Below are 11895 nucleotides of genomic sequence, written 5' to 3'. Positions count from 1 at the left end.
GAAGATAAACAAGCAGCCATCTAGCTTAGAAGCAATAAAGCCCACATGGAAGAAGCACCCCAGCCTGTGTGAGCATGAAGTGTTGATGGGATCAGGTATCAGGCATCAAAGACCCAGAACAAAGAAATCATATCGATGTGAATGAGGAGGAGTGCAGAGTGGAGACCCAAAGCCCATCTGTAGGCAACTGAACATCACCTTACAGAAGGGTCACAAGGAAGAAATGAGCCAGTCGGGGTGCAGTATATCACTGATGAAGCAAACAACTTTCCTCTAGTTCTTTAATGTTTCCTCTCTACCACTATCATGACCCCAATTTTACCTTACAATTCTGGCTAGACTAGAGCATGTACACTGGTACAGATAAGAGCTCGAGACACGAGGAATCCAGGACAGATAAACCCCTCAGGACTAATAATGAGAGTAGCGATACCAGGGGGGAAGGGGAAGGTGAGGGGAGAAAGGGGGGACCGATCACAATGATCTACATATAATCCCCTCCCAGGGGGATGGACAGCAGAAAAGTGAGTGAAGGGAGACAATAGTCAGTGTAAGACATGAAAAAAATAATGATTTATAAATTATCAAGGGTTCATGAGGAAGGAAGGATGGGAGAGGGGGGAAATGAGCTGATACCTAAGACTCAAGTAGAAAGAAAATATATTGAAAATGATGATGGGGGAAAAAAAGAAACTGATGATGGCAACATATGTACAAATGTGCTTGACACAATGGATGGATGGATTATGATAAAATCTGTAAGATCCCCCAATACATTGATTTAAAATAATAATAAACAAATAAATGAACAAACAGAGCAAAACCCAAAAAAAGATGGTAGTGTGGAGCCATGGTAGCACAGTGGTTACAAGCTGCACTGCTAACTACAAGGTCGGCAGTTTGAAACCACCAGCCTCTCCTCCAGAGAAAGATAGACCTTTATACTCTCTTAACAAGTTACAGTCTCAGAAACTCACAGGGACAGTTCTACCCATCCTAGAGGGTCAAGATGAGCTGGCATCAACTCAACAGCAGTGAGGGAGTTCAATGGCAGTGAGGTTTTGAGGATAATAAGATGGAATAGCCCACACCAGGTAAATAAGTAATACTTTTTATTATTTGTTTTTTTTGGGGGGGGGGCTCTTACAACTCTTGTTGCAAACCATACATCGATTGTATCCAACATATCAATAAATAAAACTTTGTGGGATTTTTCCCCAAAGTGTGTTCTCGTGTGTGTGTGTGTGTGTGTGAGAGAGAGAGAGAGAGAGAGAGAGAGAGAGAGAGAGAGAGAGAGAGAGAGAGAGAGAGAGAGAGAGAAAGGGGGGGATCTGACATAAAATGCTGTGGGCCAGGTCAAACGAGTTGGGTTCTACTTCTGACACTTACAGGCTATGTGGCCTTGAGCAGTCCGTTACTAAGCTCCTCTGTGCTGCCGTCTCCTCCTACATTGAGGCCGGGGAGAGGCAGGACTACCTTGCTCTTCCAACTCTCCAAACATTTTTCCTGCTTTGTTCTATCTTAGTGGGAAACACATGCATTTTCCTCTGCCAGCAGGCATCCCGCCTTCCACAGGTTCTGGCTTCCACGGGCTTCAGTGCCATGCCAGGCTGAGGACACGGGAGGTCCCGTGGCAGATGAACAATCTGACCTGTTTCTCTTTATCGTGGCCATGAGAACACGGTCGGTGGTCTAGGTGGCTCTCAGACGGAGCCCCGGTGGCATGGTCGATTCCACATCTGTCTGTTCACCACGACGTCCATTCTACCTCGTCCTGTTGGCGTGGCTGTGTGTCAGAATCGACCCCGTGGCGGTGAGTTCGGTCTGAGGAGTTTTCTCATCAAGCTCACCAGGATGGCGGGGGTGGGGATGGAGACTTCTGGAAGCTTCTCCCAGAATGCCCTCCTGGATCTCAACAACAGCCCACAGCTGGCAGTTTAGGGAATGCTGGAGAACACAGCAGTATCTTGGGCTCATGGTGTTTGCATTCATTTCCTATCAAATCAACTGGCTCAAAAACAAATAGAAATTGGTTGTCTCCCAGTTGGGGAAGCCAGAAGTTGAGAAGCGAGATGCCGGGAGGCTAGGGTCTCTAGGAAGGCTCTGGAAGACTCCAGAGAAGGGTCTGTCATCTGCCTCATCCCGTCCCCACTCTCAGCTCTCACGTTGCTTCCAGTGTTGCCGGCGATGGTTGGCCTTCACCGGCTTGTAGATAATTCACCCAACGCCAAACTCACTGCCATGCAGTCGATGCTGACTCACCGCTAACCCCTGTGGGTTTCCAAGACCGTAACTATTTACAGGAGTAGAAAGCCCAGTCTGTCTACCTTAGTGCTGCTGGTTGTTTCGAACTGGCAACCATGTGGATCATAGCCCAATGTATAATCAGGGCTCAGGGCCACCCCAATGGCCTCCCTGTAGCTTAATAGTATCTTCAAAGACTTGTATAGACATCACCCCCTCCCCTGCCTCCATCCTCAACCAGCGTCCTTCCCTAGTGTCTTTCTGGCCCTATGTCTCTTCCCCTCATCTTCCAGGACACAAATCAAGTTGAATTCCCACCCCCACTCTCAAATAAAAGAAACTGACAGTCACTGCATCAATTCTAAGTCACCGTGACCTGATAGGACAGAACAGAACTGCCGCTGTGGGTTCTCGAGCCTGAAAATCTTTCTGGGAGCAGAAAGCCTCATCTTCTCTGTCGGAGCAGTTGGTTTTTTCCAACGGCTGACCTTGTGGTTAGCAGCCCAACACATAACCCATGATGCCACCAGAGCTCAGGGCTACCCGAATGCCCTCCCCGTGACTTAATTGCATCTGCAAAGACTGCAGTCTCAAGCAAGGTTACAGTCACTGGTCTCAGACTCCACACTTGCTGCCATGGAGTGGCTGCAACCTCACAACGAACCCTATGGAGGACAGAATTGACCTGCCCTGTGGGTTTCTGAGACTGTCACTCGTTATGGGGCGGAAGGGCCCATCTTTCTTCTGTGGAGTGGCTGGAGGTCTCACACTGCGGGTCTTGGGGAACCCAGCCCAACACATAACTACTGTAGCACCAGGCTCCTCATTCGCAGGCCCTGGGATGAAAGCCAATGGCCCCAGACCATTGCTGTCCTCCGGTCACCACCATCTCACAGTGGGCCTGGAGGGCAGAGTGGAACTGCCCCCATCTAGGGCTTCCGTAGAGGTGAAAGCAGACGGCTGCCCCTCTCTCCCACCAATCAGCTGATGGATTGGAGCCACTGGCCTCCTGGTTCCCAGCAAAGAGCCTGAGCTGTGGCAAAAGGATGTCTTACCAGGGACAAGAGCCTCGCACGATCTCTGAGGGCAGACACACAGTGTGGAAGGAAACGTGGTGGACAGACCGCCTTACCGTGGAGCGTGGGCGCAGGACCAGAGTGGACAGTTCTTTCCAGACGTGTGAAGAAAGAAGGAGAGAGGACAGAGGGCGAGGTGGGGGCAGGGACCATGTTGCCGGGCTCTGAGCCCCTGCACCCCGCATCGCATCGTTATGAGCTCAACAGATAGACGGGAAAACGAAGGCTCGGCGAGGGGAGGCAGTGCCTTCCAAGTGGACAGAGGGGACTGGAGATGAGCCAGACCTGGCCACCACCCCTGGGGCCCTGGCCCAGCATGGAGCTGCAGCAGACCCCATCCTCACCCTCTCCCCTCCTCCCACCAGCCTGTCTCTCTCGGAGGAGCCTGCCCTTGGACACTCGCTGGCCCCGGGGCCCTTTGGAACAAAACACACTGGGGCTGCGGGGAGTGTTGTTCTTTTTCTCTCTGTAACAAAAGAGCTCATTGAATAAGCAATGGGTTTTTCTGCAACTATTTTTAAAGATGGAATGCAGGCCGGGCTGTAAGGAAAATCACTGAGCACCCTCATGAAGGTCACCAGCATTTGGGGAGAAGGATGGCGGCAAGGGCGCCCCCCATGCCCCACCTGCTGGGGGGCAGATGTTGGAGGCTCAGGTGTACCATGCTCCATCCCCTCACCACCACCACCCCAGGATGCGGGGGAAGCAGTTGTCCCCAAGGCCTGCTGGACTCCCAGGCTGACCAGGGCAGCGGTGGACCCTGCTGTGTCCTTGCCAGTGCCCATAGTCCAATCCCTTGGGCCAAAGGCGTTTTGAGTCAGGAGCTCAGGTCCCCACTGTCTCCCTACACATTACATGGCTTTCCATATCATGGCCCCCCTGCCCTCTGTTGCCTCCACCTACCCTTTCCTCCTCGACCCTGGGCTGATTTCAAAAACCCACAGGTGACTGTTCTGATCAACCCTGCCAGCCCTGATGCCCAGTGATGTCACTGCTCCAGTAGTGTCACTAAGGTAAGTGTCACCAGTGCTGTAACTCACAGTGTCACACACACACACACACACACACACACACACACACACACACACACACACACACACCCTCCCGTACTAGACCCTGGGCTTGTGTATTCTCCATGTTACTCCTAGAGTAATGGGTGATAGGTAGTTGTAAATTGATTAAAGGTCACGTTTCTTAGATTATATGTACACTCACAGCAAAACTGCTTTGTAAAGGCTTTGTACAGCTGATGGATGGGCGGACGGATGGATTGTGGTAAGAGCTATACGAGCCCCAATAAAGTGATTTCAAACAAAAAGGCTTTGTACAGCCAATGAACGGATGGACGGACGAATTGTGGTAAGAGCTGTATGAGCCCCAATAAAGTGATTTCAAACAAAAAGGCTTTGTACAGCCGATGGAAGGATGGACGGATTGTGCTAAGAGCTGTACGAGCCCCAATAAAGTGATTTCAAAACAAAGTGATTTTAAAACAAAAGGCTTTGTGCATTGCATGACAACTTTCTTAATTGCCGCATTCGTGGGCACTGAGCAAAAGTCTTTATAAAGTGTTCTTCCTTCTTTTAGTTTAATTCCTACTGCATTCTCAAAGCAGGAGCCCCGATGGTATAGTGGCTACAAACTAGGCTGCTCACGGGGAGGTTGGCGGTTCAAAACCACCAGCAGCTCCGAGGGAGAAAGTCTGGGTTTTGTAGTCATGTGAACAGTCAGTCTCAGTAACCCACAGGAGGCTCACTATGAGCCAGCATGGACTCCATGCAGTGGCGTGGGTTTGGAGCTTTCTACTCCAGTGAAAGTTACGGTCTCGAAACCTCAGGATGGTCCTACCCTACCCTATCCGGTCTCTATGAGTCGGCATCGACTCAATGGCACTGAGCGCGTGAGTCATTCTCAAAGCAGTGGTTGAGACAGGTACACAAATACCACTTAAGACAACCAAACCAAACTCACTGCCATTGAGAAGACTGCGGCTCTTCAGGGGAGTAGAAAGCCTCTTCTTTCTCCTAGAAGGTCATTCATCTTTCTGACTCATACTGGCCCTCTGACTGTACAGCTGCTCCTCCGGAGCCCCACGGCGGCGGTACATCTCTAGGACAGCAGACAGCCTCATCTTTCTCCCATGGAGCAGCTGGTGGGTTTGAACCATGGACCTCGCCGTTGGCAGCCCACTGCGTAACCCACTATGCCACCAACTGTGGAAACCTCTGGAAGAACCTTCTGGAAGAACAGATCCCTTGATGTCTCAAACCTCCCAAACCGCGGGTTTTAACATCCACAACCATCTTCACGCTGCTCTCTGGAGTGAGGCCCCTGTGCTGGTGAAGAGGCGGAACCTGAAGACTACAAGAAGGTTCCTGATGTCCATCATGAGGGAGAAGGAGGGGCGCCTGACAGGCACTCACATTTTCCTTGACAACGACGCAGAAATCTGCTCCAGACGTGTGAGTTGCACCGGTTAGTGGCCGGTGGCTACTTGATGAGGGTTCCTCTGGCTGTTAGCTGCTGACCACCTCCTCACCTGGAGCTCAGCCCGCCCCTGGGGATCCTAAGGTCCATAAGGAAAGTGACCTGCAGGGGGACGGCCAGCCCACCTTCCCTAAGCAAAACACCTATGGCTTTTCTAGTAGAAGAACCAGGTGTGGTCAACAGAACCTCCCCCCCCCCCACTGTGGGCTGGACATCAGGCAGATGCCAGGCCTTCCCCAGGCCAGGAGGGAAGGAGAGAACACAGGGGCACTAACCAGGAAGTGGACAGAGCAGGTCTTGGAACTCCAACAGTTGCCATGACGCAGCTCTTGGCAATTCTGGTCACGACGTCACTTTCACCCCCTCAACAGGCAGGTCCAAGCGGTCATCTCTGGCTTTGTCCATGGCTACCTTCCCCAACTTACGAATCAGGCTGCTATCAGCAAGGTCGGCAATTTGGGACCACCAGCCGCTCAGAGGGAAAAAGACAGGCTGAGAAACTCACAGGGGCAGTTCTACCCTGTCCTATGAGGTCATGCTGAGTCAGTATTGACTCAATGGCAGTGAGTATTTGGTCTGGTTTTCCCTGGCACGTGGCATAGGGCACATCTGCTGAATGAAGGGGGTGGCTTAGACCCCCTGGGTCTTGGTGAAAAGGAGTATGCGGATAACCAAGGCGGGGATGGTTACTGGGAGGAGCTTGAGTGCCAAACCAGGAGTGGTAGACTTCCTACTGAAGGACCCTGGGAATCATTCCCATTCATCTACTGGTGGCACAGTGGTGAAGCTCTGAGCTCTGAGCTGCCCACCCAGAGGTCAGCGGTTTGAACCCCGCAATGGCTCCAAAGGAGAAAAGTCCTGGCCGTCAGCTCCTGAAAAATAAAGCCTGGAAACCCTGCCCCACATGATCACTGTACGACAGAACCGGCCCGACGCACTCAAAGCAGCAGCAACACCGCTCCATCTCAAGGTTGGTGGTTCGAAGCCACCCACCGGAGCTTTTGATGTGCTTCTGTAAGAACTACAGCCCAGAATACTGCCTGGCGCATAGCTCTAGTCTCCAACACTCTTGGGTTTGGGGGACACCGAGAGTTGGCAGGGACTCAGCAGCAGCAGCAGGTTTGACGTGGGGTTTACTGAGGGCTATAGGGAGTCACTGAGGGCTTTGAGCAGGGAGGTGTTTGTGGGGGTGGTTAAGGGCTGTCCAGTGGACTCCATGCCCGGTCCTGCAACACACCCACAATTGTTCTGATGTTTGAGCCCCTGCGTTCGGCACCAAGTCAGCCCGTCTTGTCAAGCCTTCTTCTTCCCTGCCGCCCCCCTACTCTACCAAGCAGGAAGTCCTTCTCCAGGGGCTGGTCTCTCCTGACAACACGGCCAAAGCACGTAGCACGAAGTCTCGCCATCCTCGCCTCTCAGGAGCATTCTGGCCGTACGTCTTCCAAGGCAGGTCTGTTGGGTCTTTGGGCTGACCCTGGTCCTTGCCACATTCTTCACCAGCACCGCCCTTCAGAGACATCAACTCTTCCACAATCTCTCTTATTGGTTGTCCAACTTTCACAGGACCAGGGGCAAGTAAACATGTCATGGCTTAGGTCAGGCGCACCTCAGTCCTCAAAGGAACGTGCTGGCTTTTCACCGCTTGAATGAGATCTCCTGCAGCAACACATTAAAGAGGCCTTAGCACCTGGGTGGTGCTCACTGCAGCACACTTGGCTATTCACCAAAAGGTTGGAGGATTGAGCCCACCCAGAGTCATCTCGGAAGAAAAGCCTGGTGATCTACTTCCAGAAAACCAGCCCTTGGAAACCCCAGGGAGCCCAGAGCTGTTCTGGTCCATGGGGCTGCCTGGCATCTGGGTCCTACAGAACTAGGGAGCAAGCTGTATGTGTTGGTGGGTAAGCCTGGGCCAGGGGCTACTGCTTTCTGGTGAAGAGAAGATGCCACCGTCCTCCTCATGGGGGCTAGAAGTGGTCTAGTGTCCAGTCAAACGCTCACTTGGGGGCTGGGCTCCTGAGAAGCCTGACAGTCCAGCCCCAGGGCAGTGGCGGTGGTCATGCCTTCAAAGGGAAGCCTGGCCCTGGCGCTCCTGCGGCTTCCTCCAGCAATGTGAGAGCCTGCAGTGCCCTCTGGTGCCCATGCCTGGGCTCACACTGGGCTTGGGGCCGGCAGGAAGGAAAGCCAAGGCCACTGTCTTGATGGCCCCCCTGCGACTGACCGGGTAAGCTGAGCTACTTTCACTGTGGCATTCCTGAGACCCTCAACACACTATCGGTGTGTTCCTGGACCTGATTGAAGACCTCGGGCTGGCGGGGAGAGGGGGGAGGGGCTCGAGGGGCACAGCAGGAGCGAAGACAGAAGTCAGAGGAGAGGCCCCAGAGTGTCTGGGAGCCTTTGTTGGTGTCACTGTGCAGAGATAAGAGCAGGGGGACCCTGAGCTGACATAGCAGGTGCCCAGAAGAGGGTGGAGGACAGAGAATGCACCGGATGGAGGTGGATTTGCAACTGAGCAAGAGCATTGACAAGACTTGCAGGGCAGAGAAGGAGAATCCAACTCTCCAGGATGTGTCTCTTGAGCGCACTCCAACCCCCCCCTGCCCCCCGTGGGTGGGAAATGAAGTTTCCTGAGCTGGGGAATGTTCTCCAGAGGATAGATCTAGGGAGGAGACACAGGCTGTGTGGATAGGCGTTGAGCGAAGTGTCAGACTCATCTACGGCTCAGCTCAGTCGGTGCCCAGCCAGTGCTGGAGACAAAGATGAGGCTCCTTCCAATGAGACGGAGGCCATGAGTCTGGAAGGAGTTGCTGAAAGAAAACTTTTCTATCACCTCCAAGGTGAATCTCAGGAATGCCTTCTGTCCTGAGGTGGGGAGAAGAATCTTCTAGATGCCAATGACCAGGTAGGTGGTTGGCTCCACCTGTGTGGGTATGAGCATCTCTGTCACTGCTATCAGAGAAACACCACAAATGGATGGCTACCCAAAATGCACTGCTACCAAGTCAATTCCGACTCAAAGCAACCCTATAGGGCAGAGTAACACTGAGATTTCACCCTTTATGGGAGCAGAAAGCCTCTTTTCTCTCCTGAGGAGCAGCTGGTGGAGTCAAACTGCTGACCTTTCAGTTCGCAGCCCAATACATACCCTCTCCCAGTATAGGAGGCTCTAAGCTCATTGTCATTGAGCCAATTCTGACTCATGGCGACCCTATAAGACAGGGTATAACTTGGGTTTCTGAGACTCAATCTTTATAGGAGTAGACTGCCTCATCTTTCTGCTGATGAGCAGCTGGTGGTTTCAAACTACCAACTTTCTGGTTAACAGCCCAGTGCATAACCCATTACACCACCAGGGCTCCTGTTCAGGAGACTAGAATTTCCTAGCTGATGAAGGCTTAGTCTCTTTGTGTCTTCTGGTTCTGGGACGTTCTCAGTACAGGGGCTCTGGGCCCAAAGGATAGACTCCACTCCTGGCTCTTCTTTCTTGGTGGTAGTAAGTCCCCCCCCACCCGCCATCCTTGCTCACCTGTTTAATTTCTTTATACCTCAAAAGAGACTAGCTCAAAATACAACCTGATCCTGTAGCTTGTATCCTGTCTCATGAACAAAGCTTTGGCAGGACTTACGGCATTTCACAAGACGGAGGAGAATTACATCAGACCACATCATGGAGGATGATTCCATCATGACATAACTACCAAGCCCCTGAGAATTATGGCCCAGCCTGGCTGACACATCATTTGGGGTGGGGGAGGGGGGCACACAATTCGATCCATAGCAATGAGCGTGCAGAGGTGTGTGCTGTGTGGCTTGGTGCTCTGTGGTAGTAACATAATGTCATGTCAACTTGAAGATACATAAAAGTGTAGGGGTGGAGTCCAACATGTCAATCAGGTCACAGCCTGATGGTGCCTCCCTGTGGGCGTGGCCTTCTCATAAAGAAGGTCCTGGGAATTCCCCCTTCTCTCTTTGCCTTCCCCTTCCTGCTGGGGGACCCTGGTTGCTGCAAGGGCCCTGGAGATGCGTCCACCACCATTGGATCCACAAGACTTTGCACCCACCAGCCTGGGATCTTCCTGCACTCTGCATCATTGCACGTGGCTGCATGAGTCTGAGAGAGACTTAGGGACTAGTCTCGACTGGGCTGGGATGTTTTCATAATATATAATGACTTCTTGATATAAAGCTCTTTCTTACACATATGAGTGTTCCTGGATTTGTTTCTCTGGTCAGCCTGGTCTAACACATGTTTACACATGTGCATATACAAGTGGGTATCCCCTCCCCCCAAAAAAACTCCACTGGGCAGAGCTTTTGTAGTACGTGTTTTCCCTGCTAGGCAAGCATCTAGCAACTCTGAGTTAGTGCACCCCATGGCGTCTGGGAAGGTTCTCTCTGGTCACAGTGAATGTTTTCATGAAAGCAGTTTTGCTTGAACCTCATTTTTTGTGATGGCCAATTCAAGAGAACAGCATGTGGCTGTGAATTTGTTTCCTGCTCAAGAAAAATGCCACAGAAACTGTTGTGATGTTGAACACAGCTTTCAAGAACAGTGCTGTGGGGAAAACTCAAGTGACAAGTGGTTTTCTCATGTCAAAAAGGTGAAATGTTGATTGAAGACAAACCTCGTTCTGGACGTCTGTCAACTTCCTGAACAAATGAAAATGTCAACTCAGAGTGCATTTGGAGTTTGTTCCACCAGCTCAGACTGTTAATCAAGCTTTCTCTTTAGACGTTCTGAAAAGATAGTGTAACAGTGTGCCTGATTTGTGGCAGATGGGGGACTGGTTTTGCCACCATGACAATGCACCTGCTCACACAGCTATCTCAGTGCACCAATTTTGGGCCAAAAAAAAGCCAGCACACCTCTCTTGCCCCACACACCTGACTCACCTGACCTTGCTCCATACACCTTCTTTTTTGTTCCCTCGAATGCAGAGGGGCGTGAAAGGACAGCGAGTTGACAACGTAGAAGAGGTGAGGAAAAAAACAAGGGAGGTGCTGTCAGTCGTGTTAGTCCGGGTAGACCAGAGAAACAAATCCATAAAGATGGAGACGAGATGCTTGTTGGGGCCATGGCCTAAGGCAAGGCGACCATGGGAAACCCTGGGAGGCTACGTGAGGCAGCCCACATTGAGTTGACCAGAACCCGACCAGATGAAGAGAACATTTTTGAGCCTGTGAACTGGTGCATGTCGCTGACGACTCTGGGAATGGCCTATCCTGATTTGACTTTGCTTATGGATGCAGATTTCACAAGGCTCCAACTGGAATGAAGATTCTTCACTTTGAAAAATATGATTGTCTTCTCAGAGCACTGGGTTGATATGTGGGCAGTATAGAAATTGGATACCCAAAATGGGGGAATAAAGGCATGAAGTGATTGGTTTCCAAACTTTCGTAGGTAGAGGAATATATTCATAGGATTATAGGTGTTACTTAACTGCAACTATTAGGCACAGAATATTTTTGTTTACTTATAGATTATTACGTTTAAATGAGGGTGGCACATATTGAATTGTATGCATTTTAGTTTTATCCTGTTAGATAAATATATGATTTTATTATTGTTTGAAAATTATATGTGGCTAAAGAGTATGTGAAAGTGTTCAATTGACCAGGGGTGGTCTGTGGCAGTCACCTAATCTGGTGTCAATTTGAGGATTAAGAGTGTAGGGATGGAGTATAAGCTGTCAATCTGGAGACAGCCATTGAGACTTCTGTGTGGGCATGGCTTTCTCCTGAGAATTCTGGGAAATCTGGTACTTCCTCCTGGGAGGCAGAAGACAACTCTCTCTCTCTGCCACTCCCTGGGAGACATTGCAGAAGACAAGCCACATGGACACAACCAGACCTCAGAAGCCCAAGAAGCCACAGAGAGACCCCTGCCAGCACTGAGATGCTTACAATGGCACTGGACCCAAAGACTTTCTACCCCCTGGCTTGTGTCGTCCTGCATTTGGCTTCATTGCATGTGTTTCATGATTCTGAAGAGGACTTTATAGGTTGCTATTGGACATATGGGCTAATATCAGATTTATGGCCTTGGACTGGACTAGGTTGGGATGTTCTCTCAATGTTCAATTTCTCT

Source organism: Tenrec ecaudatus, chromosome 12, assembly GCF_050624435.1.
Source record: "Tenrec ecaudatus isolate mTenEca1 chromosome 12, mTenEca1.hap1, whole genome shotgun sequence".
Lineage (NCBI taxonomy): Eukaryota > Metazoa > Chordata > Mammalia > Afrosoricida > Tenrecidae > Tenrec > Tenrec ecaudatus.
The sequence above is the reverse complement of the archived record's forward strand: the minus strand, read 5'-3'. Positions refer to the sequence as shown.